The sequence below is a fragment of the Rhagoletis zephyria genome, unplaced genomic scaffold, assembly GCF_001687245.7.
Source record: "Rhagoletis zephyria isolate East Lansing unplaced genomic scaffold, Rhagoletis_zephyria_1.1 Rzeph_scaffold_00066, whole genome shotgun sequence".
Lineage (NCBI taxonomy): Eukaryota > Metazoa > Arthropoda > Insecta > Diptera > Tephritidae > Rhagoletis > Rhagoletis zephyria.
The window spans coordinates 312,696-332,860 of NW_016157150.1; the positions used below are offsets into that span (position 1 = coordinate 312,696).

At 35.0% G+C, this 20,165-nt stretch overlaps 1 protein-coding gene across 3 annotated transcripts in view; it reads right to left on the reverse strand.

Moving 5' to 3' along the window:
- ham (hamlet) overlaps positions 1 to 20,165 on the reverse strand; it is a 146,389-nt gene that overhangs the window by 49,028 nt on the left and 77,196 nt on the right. The window lies entirely within an intron of this gene.

Consider the following 20,165-nt stretch of genomic DNA (forward strand, 5'->3'; position numbering starts at 1 on the left):
AAAACATATATTTAATACTTGCGCCGGGTATTTAATGTTCGGCTCCGCCCGAACTTAGACTTTCTTACTTGTTATAGACCGTTTTAAAGGTCTATAAATCCTCATCTTCATCATGATCGGCTTTTAAAAGCGGATCAAAAATAGTTAAGCTGTCGGTAGATAAGTGCATCAAGTACGAACATAACGGTTGCTAAAAAAATGGAAGGTTCAGGAATCATACGGAACCTGTTTTCATGTTGTACTCGACCATGGCTACAACCTACAATAGGTTTTGTTTCGTTTGTATTTCGTGACTAGCACCGTGTTGTTATACCCGAGCGCACTTGTGCACAAGGGTTTTACCACTTTGTTCACATAACGATTGTTTTTAACAGCCAAAATGAATCGAGATAAATATAGACAAATGTATACACCAATGATCAGAATGACAAAAGAAATCGATTAATCGGTGACTGTCTGTCCGTCTGTGTACCCGATAACTGGAGTAAAAATTGAGATATGCTCACGAAACATGGTATGTGTACTTCTTTTCAGCGCAGGACAGATGGTATTGAAAATGGGCGAAATCGGACAACAACCACGCCTACCTCCAATATAACGGCAAACTGCGATATTTTACTAACTACTGAAGCTTATTCACTCATAATTGATATTTACAATGATGAATGAATGATCATGGTAACCGCTTTACCAATATCTCCCAAACTGGGCACAGTTGTTGTTGCGAAAATCTTTAAGATCGGACAATAACCACGCCCACATCTCATATAACGGTCATTTAGAGAAATATGAAATCTTCGATAAATCAGTAAATACTGAAGCTAATTTATTCAAAATTGATGTTTGCAGTAATCATTAGCGCACACAAGGGGTGGGTTTTGGGGTTCAAACCCCCCCTAAAGCTAATAACCTCAAATACAAACTGTATCTTAAAGCTAAGAATCCAGCTCTCAAGGAAATTATAAGAAATATTTATTATTTATTGCTTTCGCTGTTAATTTTCATGAGGAAACGAATATACGAGCATTTTTTTCTTGAGAGCTGCAAACTGATTTAAGAAATTTTGGTAGAAGAAAATTTCTTTTCCATTTCTCGTCCGTCGTTTTATATGAATTTTTCGTTTTTCTTGAGAGTTCAGTTAATTTTTTCGGTATTCGAAATATTAAAAAAATTTAGAAATCGTGAAAAATCACCATCTGTATCGAAAGCCAGAAACCAGAAATCGAAAGGAATATAAAAGTGCAAAAATTTATGGAATCGATAAATTTATTTTTACTGAGTCTTTTTTAATATTTTTTATTAGGTACTTTTGAAAGTTGAGCGCATCTTGAGTTTATAGAACTTTTTATTAAACAAGTGGTTATGAAGGAACGAACACAACCGACTTCAATTCTTATATTCAAATTTAGGGGTACCGTTAATTTCTTCATGATCCAATCATCGGATCTCTAAACCAAATTACGGGGCGAACCTTGAGGTACCATCTTTCCAATAAAAAAAGGATTATTGAAATCGGTTCACGTGGTCCAAAGTTATGTATTCCGGCGAATTGATAACCTCCCCATTTATTGAAGTCGGTTAAAAGTGTTTGAGCTCTGTTAATCTTATGTAAATAAAGTGCAGTTTATGAATTTTAAAACGTTTATTTATTTATTACATACTGTACATAAAACTTGCATAAATATATTTTAAAGAGCGCATTATCTGAAGAAAATTTTCAGTATTTTCCGATGATATATCTTCAGAAATATAAAACCCCCCCTAAAATATATTCCTGGGTGCGCCCCTGGCAGTAATTCTTTAGCAAGAAATACGTTTATGATACGTTTGAAAACGGGTGTAGCACCGCCCACTTATCTCGGTAACCGTTCGATCAATTTCTACCAAACTCGGACCAAAATCGGGCTAAAATTACGCCCACTTTTCATATAACAGAAATGCTTGAAACTTACCAAATTGTTGAAAAAAAAACAATATTTCTATGTTTAAGGACGCTAATTTTCTCAAAATTGATACTTACTAACAACAATTTCTTGAAAAGAAGTAACATTATTATGGAACTTTGGAAAATGGACGTGATACCGCCCACATACAACTATATAATTTTATCTCATTATTTCTCACGGAACGTGCTATAGAAGGTGTTTGAAATAGGTAAAACCAGCTCTGCTTACCATGTAGCGGTAGTTTTCAGAAAACTGAAAAACTATATTTAATACTTGCCCGGGTACTAAATATTTCTATATAGCGAAAGAACTATGGGATGGCGTTTTACCGACGAAAAAGATATTAACTGGTAATAAGATGAACAGGAATGGTTTTAAAAGGCAAATGAGCGAGGCACATACATTTTCAATTAAATAAGACATATACGACAAGCCCTAGATATGAACAATGGACCAATTGCGATGACTGTGTCTGACGGCTTTTATGGCCACGATTGAACAAAATACAAACTGACGAAGTTTTTAAGTGGGTGTTGAAGCTACGTCTTCAATATGAGTAGCAAACAGAAATTTATGGAAAACATTTTGTGCACACCCTAGTGAGGTTTCTTTGGTGTTCTGCTTTCCCTACTATCTTTTCTTCATCGTAACATTCATTCCTTTTGTAACAGTCCACGCGCGCGGAAGGGAGCCGAAGACTTCACTAATCCACCTATATAATTTTCAGAGCAACCACCTCATTCGTATAAAATCCCATTTGTATCTATCTATGTTCATAAATACATATATTTGAATAAAGAAAACCCCCTCTAAATTGTTAATTTAAACGCGGGTGTTTGATTTTATTTGAAGGAACCATCTCGCGTTTAAACAGTGGGCTAGCTGCCGACATGCATGTTATAAAATAAAACAAGTAATTTTTAGAAAAAAAAAAACCGACTTCAACTCTCATATAAAAATATATATATATCTCATGATTTACTGATCGGATCTTAACGAGATTAGTATGGACCACCTCTGAGACACTACCTTTCCGATGCAAAAAGAATTATCGAAATGGGTTGACGTGGTCCAAAGTTATGCGGTAACATACATAAAAAAAAAAACAAAAAAATAAAAAAATATTCCGACGAACTGATAACCTCCTCCTTTTTTGGAAGTCGGTTAAAAATTCGATTCTTTCCTAAGTATAGATCAGCGGGTCCCCTTAAGAGACTCTACGGTGTCAGCACTTGACCATGTGCTACTAACGATGGTGATGGCAGGAAGTTCATTATAATCTACCGCTAATTATCTAGATGAAACGAAGAGAATTCGAGTCCGAATAGTGCGTGTTTGTTATTAACTTAAAATTCTCTTCGGTGAGTCCGTATTTTGTTTATAGTAGTTTCAGTCTTAGATGCGTCAGTAAATCTCAACCATTTATTCTTATATTTTCATATTTCCACATTTAAAATAACTTACGAGTAGTTTAGTCTTTCAGCGGCTAAATCCAAATGCAAGTGACAACATTGATAACTATAGGGGGATCCTTTAATAGCGTTTTCTTTTCTCGAAATAATGTTGCATTTATTCTGCCCTTTGCCGGGGCTGTCAAATTTGTGTGTTCTTTTCTTAGCATTCGCTGGGTTGTTGGTTCTTTTCTCCACTTGTTTCCCTCTGGCCCTTGCAACATTTTATGCCCTTGTTCATGCAAAAATTTTTCTTCATAAATAAATTTTTATGTTGTTAGCGGAGTCATAAATGTTCAAGTTGGCATTTTTTTTTATTTTCTTATACATTTATATAATATTGTATATATTGTGGCAACAGTTTAATTGAGAAAAGTAAACGCAATATGTCTTTCAAAACCTTTGCACGGAGTACGGATTGCACATAAAAACCGATTTTTCCATCGGAAAGCCGGAAAGCTATCCAAACCGTGCAATCCGGACACCGTGTAAGGTTTTTACAACACTCAGTGAATCCCGCTAATTGACTACACGAGTATTTTATTTTCAAATTACATATTCACACATATTACATATATATATATATGTATATATATATGTATATATAGATATGTATATATATATGTATATATATATATGTATATATATATATGTATATATATCCTTTCGCTCATCACTCATTTCCTCGCTTGACAGCAGATAAGATTGCGGTAGCATCCCTCATTTAATCCTTTGGGATCTGTATACGCATCTAGTATAGACACCTATGTATGCATGTAGGGATGTGTAGGTACATATATGTACATACATTTCAATGTACATACATATTTATGTGTGTGTGTATCATCGGTAGTTAATGTTACCTAATAACAGAGCATCAGCGCACAAATTAAGATCTAAATGATGCATTGTTCGCAACTTCTAACAACAATCGACTAACAAAAACACTGCAACTCTATTGCAATTCCACAATTGTAGCTGTTGGTACGTGCTGGGCGCGTGTGTCGGCCGGCGCCACTACCACTGCCAATCAACCAAAGGTGCTGTGATAAATGATGACATTCGGCGGCGTGACGATTGATGGCATATTGATTAGAAAATGAACGTCCAAATCATCCGCTTAGAGAACTAGTATGGCACAAGCTAGCGCGAAAGAGTTGAGCGTCGTTGATTTGCTTTGGCAATTGTTGCAGGCTCTTGCAGCACAAAGAGTTGCATACATACGTACGTACGTTTATATATGTACGTATGAATATGTAATTGTCATCAGCACTTGGCAATTGTCTCCCAATTTAGTTGTCAATTCGGCGACGAGTAGTCAATGGCAGTGGGAAGCGTTCAGCGCTGCGGGCTTTGTCTGCCATCCAGCAGCTAGAATCATTACATTCGCGTGCCAAATGCAACACCAACTTCAGAATCAACAGCAGCTTCGAATTCAAACTCGATTTCAAATTCAATGCCAGTTAGATGTAGGTACATAGCTTCATACAGTTAATTTCGCGCTTAAAGCGTTGCAGTTGTCAATTGTGTTAACGGTTGTTATCAAACGGCAGCCAATGATTGATTGTATGCGGGTATGGATACAAATAGGGACTCCAATCCCGCAAATGCGGGGTCTCGTGCCATTTTTTTCGGGATCAGAAATGAGGGATTACACATGCGGGATCTGCAGGATTTGCGGGACTAGAGAAAAAAGTTAAAAAGACGAATGCCAGTTGTGAACGTGCTCACCAAAATGTTCGTCGTGCATAAATATATATCATTTTGTAACCCAGTAGATAATTTCAGGAGTTAGAAGCCCTTCCGAAGGCCTTCCTGAGAGTGAAGAGGCCTTCCACTCTACATTGCTTTCTCCTTTCTGTTTTGTATGGATTGTCATCAACTGAAGGGCTTCTTCTTTCGCTACCCATAGAAGGCCTTCTAGAAGATCTTTTATAGGACGTACTTCAGAAGGCCTTTTGGAGGAGTTCATTGAGTTACGCAATGTGTTTTAAGGTTAGAAGCAAATACTGAAGTAATGGAGCAAACCCGGCTTCAGATTTGTGTTCAGCGACCCCAAAAACATATAAGACACCTAGTCTGGTTTTACTAACCTTTCATAGATTTTTTTGTTGCCCGACGTAATTGATTAAAATTTGAAAACGTTCGCCTTGAAAACAGTATGTTTCTATCGATAAATAAGTGTGCTAGCGGAAAAATAGATTTTTTTTCTTGAGCTACCTTTCAGATGCTAAATTTCGAATACTCATAACTCTGGTTCTATTAGAGGTACACATTCCGCTCTGGTGTAATTTTCAAAAGTATATTATATAGAATATATTACTTTAACGCCATTTTCAAATACCAAAAGTTAAAAAAGTTACGCGGAAAAACGGGAAAACTTTGGTAAATTTAAATAATAGAATCACTGATGTGTTAGCTATTTTTGGGATTACAGCGAGCGGGTATTGTTTCCGATCGGATAAAACACTACAGTAACTCTTATTATGGCATATTTTCTTCTGAAAAATACCAAAAAGATATAGGGATTTTTACCATATACCTACAAAACTATGCATAATCACCAAAATCAAAAGCTCCTGATTGTGCAATAAAATAAGGTTGAATTTAAAAGATGAAACCTTAAAGAGTCAACCTAATTAAAAGTAAGTACGTAGATTTACTAAATCAAATCGTCTTTTTAACTGACTTCACAAGAAGGAGAAGGTTATCAATTCGTTGGAATATTTTTTATTTTTATTTTTTTTTATGTATGTTACCGCATAACTTTGGACCACGTTACCCAATCTCTATAATTCTTTTTTTTAAGGAAAGTGTTACCTCACATGTGGTCCTATACTAATTTGGTTTAAATCCGATCATTGGATCATGAAGAAATTGACGATAGTCTTAGATTTTTATATGAGAATTGTAGTCGGTTTTGTTTTTCGCTTAAAAATTATTTGTTTTACATATGCGTAGTCCACTTGCAAAGTGCGCTATGTAAAACTTTTTAGATTTTTAGTTTATGGTGGGTAACGTACCAGTATGTAAGGTTGCTTCATGTCTACTAAAATAGCATAAAATGTTAACTGTTCCTGCAAAAGTCGCTATCATACATATTTAAAAACTTTCAAAACTCTCTATCTTCTGATTAACTTAGAAAACTGCTTTAGGTCGTATAGACTGTTAATGTTTGGTTATGTCATGTTATGTTATGTTATAATTTTATTAGACTCTAGTTTATCCAAATTTAAAGGTAATAAAAAAGATTCAATTTAGATGTTACCTGTTGTCATAGTAGTTTTTTTTTAATTTATGGCTTACTATTATAAAATCACATAACGCTGCTTGAAAGTGGACCAGTATTGGCAAAATGTTAATCTGATTAACGATTAAAAATTAACGACTAAAATGTTAATTGCGATTAACGATTAAAATAAATCAATCGTAATCATCTGTATGATTAATAATTAACCTCCTTATTCTAGAACCCGAATTTTCGTAATTCGTAATTCGTAGGTACGCTACGAAAAACGAAAAATCCACATGCTGCAACCCTTGCGGAAACATGTGCAGCATTGCCAGCTATCAAATGTTTTTCAAAGATAGCTGAATGAAGGAAAACCAAGTGGAAGGGAATTAAAAAAACACTCATGAAGTGCTTATTTATAGTAAAGTTGTTTGATTTTACATATTTTGAAGGAAACGGTGGATTCTATTACATTTGCTATTTTAGCAGCGCAGTAAGAGCGCGCTATGGGAATGATTTCGGGCATAGTATCCATGGGCGCTTCTGGTTGAATTGTTGAACCACAAGCCAGAACTACTCCTATGCCTGAAGAACTGGTTCTCAATCCAGTTAATGCAATAATAGCTTCTTTACACGTGATGTTAAAGTTGTTGGATTCGAATTATGCGTTTGGACACAACAACCGAAAATCATTGTACAAATAACTAAACCGGACCCAAGTTCCTCGATAAGGGGCAACAAAGATTCTTTTTTGCTCGTTTATATAAAGCAGTGAATAAAAATATACGTATATGCGAAGGGCAAATTTATCTGTTTAAATGAACACCACTAATATCGATTTACATTTTTTATCTCGCCTCGGACACAGAATTGTTTTCGTACAAAATTACGCAAAAAAGCTTACTCGTTCGTTTTTAGGCATGCCATTGTTACGAATTCCGAAAGTTCGAAAGTACGATTCAGATTGCAACATACTATTTCTACGATTCGTAGCAAAATTCGAATACCAAAGAGTTGCAGAATAGGGGTGTAAATCTTTTTAATCATTAATCGTCGGCTGTGATTACGGTTAATTAATTTTAATCATCAATCGGTAATAATCTGATTAAGTGGTCTAGTTTGTCGGCATTTTAAATCAAACACCATTAACGGTTATTCTTTTCTGTTTGACGCTTATAAAAAACACATAATACTTATGTATATAAACAAATAATAATTATAATTTGTATAACATAACCTGGGACGTTTGACAACCCATGGCACAGTGCAGAGTTATATACATAAAACCTAGTTTTCATTTTGTCTGTTGGTAATAGATCACATTTAAAAGGCACACCAAATTGCTTAGATTGATGAGGGAAACCGACTTAGCGATACCCGATTAACTGACCTTGGAATGCAAAAGACAATTCCAGCAAAAATTAATTAATCATCAAACCTACTTAATCAAATTAAGGGTTAATGATAAAAAAACTAATTTTTTTAATCACGGTTACGATTAACTATTTAATCAGATTAAATTAGATCATGATTAACTGTAATTCGATTGACTACTCATATCAATGTTGAATATAACTGTTTAGAGGAAATAATATGATTTTTTTCAGTCCCGCAAATCCCGCGGATCCGCGAATTGATGATCTCGATCCCGCAAGCTTGCGGGATTGCGATTTTTATGTGGGAGTGGATTCCCTAGTTACAACAGTTAGGCAAGCACCTACATACGTTTGTTCGCTTGTAACTGGTAGGTACATATATATCTATGTAAGTAAATATTTTTTTTTGCATTGCATGCAAGGGGTCGCTTGCGCAAAAGGGTTGAAGGCGTAATCAAAGCGGATATGCAATTGGTCGACTTAGTCAGCGTAAATTGAGGCCAGCGCTAAGCGATGACGCGATAATTGAATTTTAATGCCGTTCAATGCATCATTTATATGCAGAAATTATAAACTCAGAGCAATACTAGTTGGAAAAAATCACCAGAACTGTTTTTAGCTCTGCTAACTTGCGGATGTACAGTGAACCAGAATTTCTAATGTGCCGATTCCAGTGAAATTCTGTTTTGAGCGGAACTTCAACGTTTGACTTGCATCAAAGTATTTCCTCGCAAGGCAATTAAGTTGAAAATAATGCATATGATAATTATGTATATAAAATTTGTTTTTTTTTTGGTGTTAGGAAGAATATAGAGACCTGCTTAAGATGTACAAAGAAAGCAAAAGGAAGGCTAGTAGAACTGGCAAAGCTGTTGTGCCAATATTGAAAGTTTAATAAACCACTCCGGAAATAAACCACTAAAAGCTCGCTATAAAATGATGCTCAAAATATATTCCTTGAAATAATTTTTTTTTAAGTAAAAAAACCACTATTTAGTTTCTTCAAAATATGGTAGCTTCAATTTAAAAGAAAACGTCAAAAGCACAGTTTACGTCAAATGGGAGCAATGGCGGATAAGAAGAAGAAGTGACACTACCCTTAAATATTTGTATCATGATACCTAATTTCGAAGAAAATTAAAGAAGATACAAAAAAAAATTTAAAACCAATAACTTACTTAATAAACATTTTTTTATTATAGCTTAAAGTTATTGTAAACAACAGAGGTATGTTGTACAAAAACACATAAACAGATGTTAACTTTTTACTGCGCATGTTTATTCTACGAGGAGGAAGCATAGAAAGCCTAAGCCCGTCCGTCAGTGTGAAACTTTAACCCAAACCGTCATGTACCGCTAACCTCCCGGAACCACCGTCAAGGATTTCGTCGGGATTATAACACTGTGTGACTGCTAAAGTTATAGATCTATTGAAGCACAAAAAATATGCATTCTTAGAATTTTGAATACCCCCTCAAATCTGGACTTTAGGTCTTAGGTGCTTTTCATATGTTGAGCCTTATAATTGTTCGTAAGTTAATTTTTGTTTATCCGATTAAAAATATTTACACTGCGTACACGGTAACCGCAACCCTCAATACGTGCAATTCTTTGATTAATGCAAGTCTCTAAAGCAAAACATTGTAACCTTTATAAAAGAAACTTCAAAACAATTTAACCCCAATACCTACAACATTCTTTGTTTGTGCATGCCACACACACAAAATCTTAATTTTTTGCCTTTCTTCGACTTACCAGTATTCTGGAAGAACTAAGGAGTGGTGTTTCCGGTAAAGTGATGTGTGATGAGTTTAAAATAAACAATGAAAGCAAAGGTAAAGATAAAAATATTTAGAAGCCGGACTTGTTTTAAGAGAAAGTAAAATGTTCCGATATATCTGTCCAATTTGTGAAAGGTAAAGTCCGCAAGTTACATAAAAAAACCAACTGAATCTTTTGCCAGACAAGACATACATTGCTGATGGGTCTACACCATTGCTCGCTGAGCAAACGCTTCTGGGAAGCACAAATTTTTTCTTCTTCTTCTTATTTGGCGCCATAACCGCCTACGCGATTTTGGCCGAGTCTAAAGAAGTACGCCAGTCGTTTCTCTTCTGTGCCAACTGACGCCTATTGTAAATGCCAAGTGAAGCCAAGTCCTTTTCCACTCGGTCCTTCCATCGCAGTGGGGGCCTTAATCTTCCACCATCGCGATCCGCGTTGAATACTTTAGGACAGACGTAACAATTATTTGTAACAGATGTAGCCCTTATTTGTAACAATAAAGTCGATGTCGTCGGTATACGCCAGCAATTGTACGCTCTTGTAAAGTTTTGGGCTTGAGTTCTGCGACTCTTATTATCTTCTCCAACGTCAGATTAAAGAAATCAAACGAAAGTATCCTTGTCTGAAATCTCGACTGGTATCAAACGGCTCGGAGAGGTCCTTCTCTATTCTGATCTGAAGCCACACTGGTAGATAGAATAGTTGGCACGCATGGCGGGGTCGCCTTTCATGTGGATTGTGCAGAGCGCACTTGAGATCCAGTTGTCGGGCATGCACCTTATTAGCTCCTTGCCATCATAAATGAATAGGTCGGCTGACAGGCCGTCAGCTCTAGCAGCTTTGCTCCCTAATCCCCTACCTGGCTACGCCCATGGCTCTGTGATAAAGTACATAAGGTCTCCATATATTTCATTTACAGAATTTTCTTCGAAAAAGACGAAGCCTTCTCATATAAAAATACATTCTACGTATGTACATATGTATACACAAACATTTGAAGAGAAGTACATATCGAAGGTCCTGAGCAATAACGACACAATTCAAACAACAAAAACTGTTACTACTGTTAAGTTGCTCTTGTCTCTTATCCTTGTCTAATCCATTTCCATATCTTACTAAAGTAAGCAGTTAGGATTGCTAAAGTAATTATAAAAGATTAGACAAGGATTTTACAAGGATTAGAGACATGAACCACTTAACAGTATTAATAATTTTTGGTTTTTTGAATTTTGAATTGTGCCGTTATTTCACAGGATATACATATCGGTGGTAGATATAAAATACATTCAACACGAAACTGAAACATAATTAAACGGCTGATTTACCACGTATCAAAAGGTTATGCAATTTCTTGGTATAAATTTAGTAGAAATTGAATCAAATTAACTTGAAAAATATATATAAGTATACTTCGACTATATGACCGCCAGAGCAGAGCGAACAACAACGGTCGTGACCATATGTCCTTCTGACGAGTCCTTATAAGAAGGGGTGTTTGTGCGTGCGCAGTACACCGGAACACGAATGAAGAATTGGTGAATGTCATTAAAGAGCACGAAACTAAATAATAACATAAAAATAAATACGTTAAGAATTTTTGAAAATTCATTCGTACATACATACATACATACATATACATACTATGTGCAAGTAAAAGTTGGTGTAGAAAATTGGCGGTGATGCAATAAGCCACCACTGCTGCTGGGCAGGTGCGCCTGAGAATGGGAAATTTTCGCTCAAAAACGGTTACTTACAAAACCACCTTCTTGCCAAGGCAATATTATGTAAATAAGTAGATGCATGAATTCTTAATTTCATGCATATAAAAAAAATTGTATTTAAATTAATCCTGAGCTGTTGGGCATTGCGTGTCAAACGGCCGCTTACAACTGCCTTAAGCATCTATCACGCCGCGTCGTCAGGATAATCGCACCAACTAACGCATATGGCAAGCGATCAGTGTCAAAATCAACAGATCACAATCGCAGTCCCAAACAAGTCACAGCCACAGTATAAACATGAAAAAAAATTAGTTTATGGCGCGTGTTGCCTTCGTTGCTGCTGCTTGGTCGGTGGAAGGCAGGCTGTCATAAATCCCACATTTTTATAATTAGTCGAGTCACGCATGCGCCACGACATTGGCGGCAACCACCACCGCTGTGATTGTTGCGTTGATTGTCGATTGTTCTGCCTCGACCGCGGCCAAACATCTACGGCGGTAAGTAAATGCAAGCTAATAAGAAAACAAAAATCAACTACAAAATTTATGATACAAATAAATGAAAATACATATAAAATGAGCAAACATATCCTGCGTGTGAGATAAAGTTTTATATACGCGCGTCAGTAACATATGAGTAAGTACGCAATCATAAAAGTTAAGCTGTCGCCTAACATTGCCGCCTAGTGGCGATGGGTTGCAGCTACTGTATTGGCTGGTTATGATTGCTCATTGCTGGCGCACAGTGGGCTGAGCGAAATAAAGTCGGTGGAGCAAACAGAATAAGGAATATTAACTCTAGTATGTAATATGGGACGAAGGAAACAAGATGGGGTGAGAACAGCAATAGGCTGAGAATTCGTGAAACGTATCACTTTTTTCCGCGGAATGAAAAAAAATTAATTTATTTTGTGGAAATATATAGTCCTAAACATCCTCTAAATGGTTGAATGCGACGTTTTTAATCACAATATTTTTTTGTTTCATTTTCATTCGCATTTAAAAAATTGTGTAAGGGTTTCTTTGAATATTAATTTAGGAGAAACTAGTTTATCAGATGACTTGAAATTTTTAGGGTTTGCTGAGAAAGTAATAAACTTTGTGAAAATAAGATTATTTTATTAAATGACTTGAAATTAATGAATATATAACGAACTTCCATCGCAGTGGGGCCTTAACCTTCCACCATCGCGATCCGCGCTGAATACTTTTAGGACAGACGTAACAATTATTTGTAACAGATGTAGCCCTTATTTGTAACAATAAAGTCGATGTCGTCGGCATACGCCAGCAATTGTACGCTCTTGTAAAGTTTTGGGCTTGAGTTCTGCGACTCTTATTATCTTCTCCAACGTCAGATTAAAGAAATCAAACGAAAGGGAGTATCCTTGTCTGAAACCTCGACTGATATCAAACGGCTCGGAGAGGTCCTCCTCTATTCTGATCTGAAGCCACAATGGTAAGACGTAATCAGTGAAATTTTTAGTGTTTGCTGAGAAAGAAATAAACTTTGTGAAAATAAGATTATTTTATTAAATGACTTGAAATTTTCAGGGTGTAATGAAAATATAACGAACTCAGTGAACGTAAATTTTTTAATGCGAAGAAAATTTGTCATACGTGCCGCGCATGTTTTGTAGGCAAAGTAGACACCGTGGCGAGCGATTAGCTTTTTTGGAGCAAAAAAAATCGAAAACTCAACTGGAGCGCTTAGGGATGGTAAAGTCGACTTCGACTTTCGACCAAAATCCACTTTTTACTCCTCGTATTTTAGTGATCGACTTTTAGTTAACTGAAGTTGACTTTTCACTTTCGACTCTCGACCTTCTTTTAATTTATTTGCAGCAGCGTCTCTTAAATTAAAACTTTTCTTCTAACATTGGCGCGGAGTGCTGTTTGGTCTTAGTTAAAAAAAAAAATAGCCAATAAAACTAAAGTGAAATTTGAATAGTGAAGTAGAGAAATGAATTTTAATAGCAATACAACAACACTGCTGACTCATTAAAGAGCAGCGCATAAAATTCGTATACATACGAAAACAAATTCCTCAAATTTAAAAATAATGCGCCTTATTCTGTACCTGAAATTAATAGGTATATATAGTCAATCCTTAGTCACCACAATCTTCAGTTAATAATGAGGTAAGTTCATGTAAGAAAGTTTTACTCCAAGAGTTTATGTAAGTTTCTACAGAGAGTCTTTGGTTCGAATTTAACCAATCCATAAGGTGCAGAATTTTAAACACCGATCAATACGTTGCTGGTAGAATTTCAGTTGAGATGCACTTAATTTCATACAATACTTGCCATCTCTGTTCCATCGGAAAGGCAAATGTTTCAAAAAGTGGTCCGTAATTACCGAATATCGGCTGAATAAATTTTTAAGACCTTTTTTTGGTGAAAATATTAAAAATTATTGAATTATTTTTCAAAAATATAGATTTTTAAAAACCCTTACAACCATCATTTTCATACCATATACATAACTGGCACAATTTTCAAAAATTTTAAAAATCTTTTGGTGTCTGTTTGTCTTCCACCCAGCATTGCATTTCACTACATTACAGATTATTCTAAAGACCACTTGGAAATCATTGTAGTTTTGGCGTATTCTGACCTTTATGTTTATATCTAATACAGGAGTTAAATGCAGAGTATAATTACGGTGACCAGATTTCTGTGGACAAAAATCGGCATCGAATCCGAACATATAGTTTTGATTTTAGAATAAAAAGACAGAACAAAGAGAAAAAACTTGAAAAATGATCGCAACAATTTTACACCCAATATATACGGTAGCGAGAATGTAAATAGGGAAAAGAGATTTTAGCTAGGTTTGCCTATTTTTCTTTGTTTATGAAATGTTTATTATTTTTTTATGATAATTAGGTTAGATACTATCTAAAAAAGCCATGTAAATTCAAATTTCAAACTTTGTAGCACATTTAAAAAATGACCCCATGTTGATTTTTAGAAATTTCTTGTTCGCGCATTTTCTTTCATACAAATTATGTTCGACAATTTTTGTATGTATGAAATGAAAAAAAAAAATACTAAAAATCAACGGTACCCCAGCTACCTAAACTTTGAACCTCGTTTCACTAAAATTGAATGGGCTACGAAACTGCATGCTCAGAATGTTTCTAAGAAATCTAATTAAAAAGCTCAAAATTTTGATCAAACATTGTCGAATTTTGCTAATTTTTGAATAAAGTTTGATTTACATGGTTTTTTGTTTTATAACGAGCTACACTTTCATAAAAAAATAAAAAACATTTAGTAATCGAAGGGGGAATAGCCAAAGATTGCTAAAATGCCTCTTCCCTATTTGCATATATGTATGTATGTATTTTCGCCACTGTATCTACAGCTTAGCGAGAGTACCATTTTGACAAAATACAAGTAATTTTTAGCAAAAAAAAACCGACTTCAACTCCCATATAAAAAGTATATATATATATATATATCTCATGATCCACTGATCGGATCTCAACCAGATTAGTATGGGACCACCTCTGAGACACTACCTTTCCGACGCAAATTATCGAAATCGGTTGACGTGGTCCAAAGTTATGCGGTAACATACATAAAAAAAAAAAAAAAAAAAAAAAAATATTCCGACGAACTGATAACCTCCTCCTTTTTTGGAAGTCGGTTAAAAACATAACTAAAGATCATAGAAATGAGGATGCTGACTATGTTCTATGTTCCTTGTGATAACGAAAGCGTTGCCACGATTGTACGAATAATTGTTTTTTGGGCCAGTGTATAATACATTAATTTCAATTAAAAAGTCGAAAAAAGTCGACTCTACAAAATCGATCGAAAAGTCGAAAGTCGATTTTCTAGTAAAGTGGAACAACCTTAGGCATGGGCGTAGCCAGGTAGGGGCAGGGGGGTGCTCGAGCCCCCCCCCTAACTTTCAAATTTTCCATATATATATATAAAATAGTACCCTGAAATAAATTTTTATATGCAAATGAAAATGAAAAAAAAAGTATTTTAGAAAGCTACTTGTATATGCAGCCATTTACAGAATGTTTTGTACTATCAATTTCCAAAATAAAACTTTAATATTTCGACATCAGGCTTCAGTAAAAGTACCAGATTCCAATATTTATGTATCCGAAGGATTAAAACGGGGGATTCATATTTTTTTAGTGGTGTTTTCATATTTGATTTCTGTACCATCTAATGATGCCAAGTTTTTACCTGATATCGCAATAATTTGCAGCCCACTGTACTTTTTCCGAATACGTTCCAAATCAGTCGAATGAAATTGCTTATACAAATACACACTCATCATCGAAAAAATCAAACAACGATGAAAACCCGGATTACGATTAAATTGAGCGTATGCATGTTTTGAGCGCATTTGCAGTGATGAGGCCGCTGATGAGACATTGTCGACGCTTTGCAATAAGCACTCGCTACTACGCATGTGCGGACATAAATACATATTCAAGCAAACATGTACATATGTATGTACAATAACGTATGTGGCATTACCAGTGTAGCCAGTTGAATTTTTTTTGAAGCTAGATCTAGCCTTGCCTTTTATTTCATAGCCTCGAAGCCTTGGGTCAAGCTTCTAAGCTTTTTTTCTAGCCTTTTTTGGTTTTGAAATAGCTCTTTTTTATATAGTACATACATATGTATGTATATATTTTATATCAACTGGATGAATCCATGAATGTTGAATAAAAAGCTAATTATACATAACTCAAATGAAGTAACAATGATTAAATACCAATGTCGAAAATATTTAACATACAAATGGAACAATCCAAATACATATAATATTCTGGATTGAAGTGAAAAAATTCTAAAATTCATTGAATAAAAGTCCGTTTCAAGAACATTACAAACTAAATAGTTTTTAGTTTTCTTGTTTTACCATTCTGTAGCGCTGAGGACGAGCGGATTTTTAGCGTAATGAAAATTTTTAAAGACTAAGCACAGAGACAGGATTAAAATAGAATAAAATATTCGGTTCTCTCTTAAAAAATTAGAAATTTATTGGCTTGATTTTGAAATCCCTCAAGATTCATCAGGAGAAGAGGACGAAATACTCTTTTCTAGGATACATCATGCAGTAAAAAATATGTGAAAAATTCAATGTGTAACAAATATCTACATTAAAATTGTTCGCAACGCACTATTTGCAATATAAAACACAGCAGAATATAAAAAACTTAAAAAAATTTGACTCTATCTAACTTCTTTTTAGTAGCATATGTAGGGTTCGAACGATACTATCGATATTGAGTAAGCATCGATATTGAGGGTATAAAAATGAATACTTTAATACTCGATACCTTATTTCGTGATTTTACTCGATACTTTGCAAAGTACTCGTTGTATCGAATACTTTTTAAAAAACACACTTTTTAAATTTTTTATTCCATTGGCAACCCAATTTTCTTTGCTTATATGGAATACTATCATTCAATTTTGTCCATCACTTAAGATAAACTGAAATTTCGTGTAGTCTGTTGCATAACATAAACCAAATAAGTTAAAGTTTAATAGCCTTATTCATAAAAAATAAGGTAGGTTTATAAACCTTTTATATTTTGTATGAATAAGGCCATAAAACTTTACACAAAGTTCACGAAAATGCAGAATTTTTAGAAACTTTTTGGGTATACAGTTTTCTAACCTATTCAACTTTACGTGTAGCCTACTACCGTTAACTTTTAATTCAAACTTACACATTATTATACTAAAATTGAATAGGCTACAAAAACGCATACCCAAAAAGTTTACAAAAATTCTTAATAAAATTTGAAATTTGTGAAAGTATATATATATATATATATGTATGTATGTATGCATGTACATTTATCGTTAAAATTACTTCCAACGTGAAAGTAAGTTCTGCAACAATGAAATATTTTAAATTTTCATTGTTTTAATTTCAGGAAATAACTAGATATACGATTGAAGAATAAAATAATTTTAGTATCCCAAAAAACGTATTTTAATGAGTCCGATACTGAGTAGTATCGATACTTTTTCCCTGATACTTTTAGAGTATCGATACCATGAACTCGATGCCAGAATGAGTACTCAGTATCGATACCAAAGTCTCAAATTTCGAACCCTAAGCCTATGGCTTTTTCTGGCTTTTTATTTAAGCTTATGTAGCTTTTTTAGTAACGTATTGTGGCAACACTTGTCATCACTCCTGCACGGCTAATCCCCACATATCCGTCGTCGCATCGTCACACAACCCAGTCTGGCCGGTTAGTTGCCTGGCTGACTCCCTAACCGATTCAAATGATACAGCATTGTGGCATCGATGGTGGTTGTTAGTGATGCTATAGCGCTGTTGTTGTAATTTGATGTGCTGCTGGCCTTAATGGAATTATCAAACATTTTAATAACAACTAAATAAAAACATATGCGCGACCACGAATATGACTTTGAATAAGCAATTCCAGGCGCGCATGTGCAAATGCTTCGTCAAAGGGTGACTGACGGGCGTAACATCGTCAGGGACAAGTGCGTGCGAACATATGTATGTATGTATTGCTTTGCTGCTGCATTCGAAAGCGTTAATTAAAATTGAAATCCCCACAAACAATCAGCGGTGTGCTGTCTGAAACTATTTTCACATTGTTATTAATATTTCACTTATTATTCTTTTTGGTGATGTGATGTTTATCAGCGGAGTAACAACAGTAGCAGTGACAGTCTACAACACCCTTCTACTAGCGCCCTCATAAGCCAGTTGTCAACAATGCAATACTATTCGACAACCAGGATCGTTATTAAAGCTGGCAGCCTTTGCCACAGGACATGTACTATTGTGTGATTGCCCAATGTGTGAATAATGTTGAGAGTAATTGTCAATATCAGTTACGTTCTTATATATGTATATGGATGGATGTATGTATATGTATGTGTTTATACGAACGCACAAATATACAAATGCCTTCACTAAGAGCAACAATACGTGTGGCATGTGGCAAGTCACGCGCGTTGCTTGCTATCAATTGCATGTTTGCGCTCGCTAATCGCCAATGATATTTGCTAAGCACAAACATTGCCCACAAACTACAACAACAAAAAAAAATATTGTATATATGTACATGGATTCATCACTTTTCAAAGGAGACTGTTAACAGCGCGTAGTGTAGCTGTGCAGCTGCTCATTTACCATGTCAGGATCAGCGACTGCAGCATCGCGATAAGGTTTTAGGCGTAAAAGTCAAATATGAGGTGCGTTCGTTTAAAATCTCCAACAGAAACCAACCAACTGCCAAATTCCGGCGAAATGTCATCTGTTCGCTCACAAGAGAGAAATATCCAAAATAGTACGCGAACAGAAAATTTGCAGAAACTTGCAAGTTAGACGAACAGCTGATATAATTTTTGTTTACATTCAAAAGTGTAAAATTTAAAACGTACGAAAACTCATTACAAAGTGGTATCCTGGCACAGTTTATTGATTAAACAAATAACTACTTACTTCTTACAAGTTTAATTAGTCGCATTTTGTAATTTTTAACTTCCAAACCATCAAATTCAATTTTGTGATTTGCGTAAATGCCAACCAGCTGTTTTTGATCAGCTGTTTTCCTGTTGGCAAATTGCTGTTGGCAAAAATTTTTCCAACAGAAACCAGCAGCTTCCCCTCAAAATGAAATGTCACTTTGCTCTCTCAATTTCCCCTACTTTGCAAGTTTTTTGCGTACGCGAACGCAAAAACTTGTAAGTTTTGGTTAAACATGAACAATTAACAGCTACGCGAACGAACCTATGTATGTACATTAAGGCGAGTCAATTTATATGGGAGATTTTTTTCGACTATAGGCGTATAGCATAGGTGGATTCTATGTGTAATTCTAAGCAAACTTGCCAAAGAAACCATGGGTCTAAAATCAATTTGGAGTTTGCCGAATTGCGAAAATATGTTTCTTTTACTTAGCATTTTGCTGTAGTGTCGTAAAGAAGTGCTTAACTGAGTTTTTTTGCAACGAAATAAAGAGAGTGGGAAAATAGCTTTCCACTGATACCACATAAGTCTAAATCGGAATAGTTTTGGCCCAGTTATTCAAGTTTTTCTTAAACAAATCTTTGAAACAAGTTAAAAAACAGCATCAAAAATCTCATTATTACGATCCCGTTGAAAATATTTGTATGCATATTTTTTGAGCTTAAACTGTCATCTGAGGGGATTTTTTCAAAAAGTTCTTTAAAAATCTATTTTTGTGCATAAAAAACCCCATTTTTGAAGGTATTTTCAAATCGGTCCAGCCCACCTGATAACCAGGCAAGTGTGAACAACCACAATAACATTTTTCCGAAATATTTTGGTGGACGTGTTGAAATATAATAAATTTTGTAATCCCGGCGGAAAAACCGCAACTTTTTTTGTGATGCAGTTGTGCCCTTTGGAGGATGTTTTAGGAAAAATATAAGTCCATAAACCTCTTACACCGTGCGACTAAAACAAAAAAAATCAAAACACTCCAAATAATCAATATATTCACGAAACTATGGGCCAAAGATAGTAAAACTGGGTTTTTAGTTTTCCACTTCGACGTCAGGATTTTTTTTTCAAAGGACTTTGAAATTTTAAAGATATGATTAATTCAAAAAATCGGGCACGTTCAGAAGGCGCAACAGCTCAGTAACTGTTGCGATT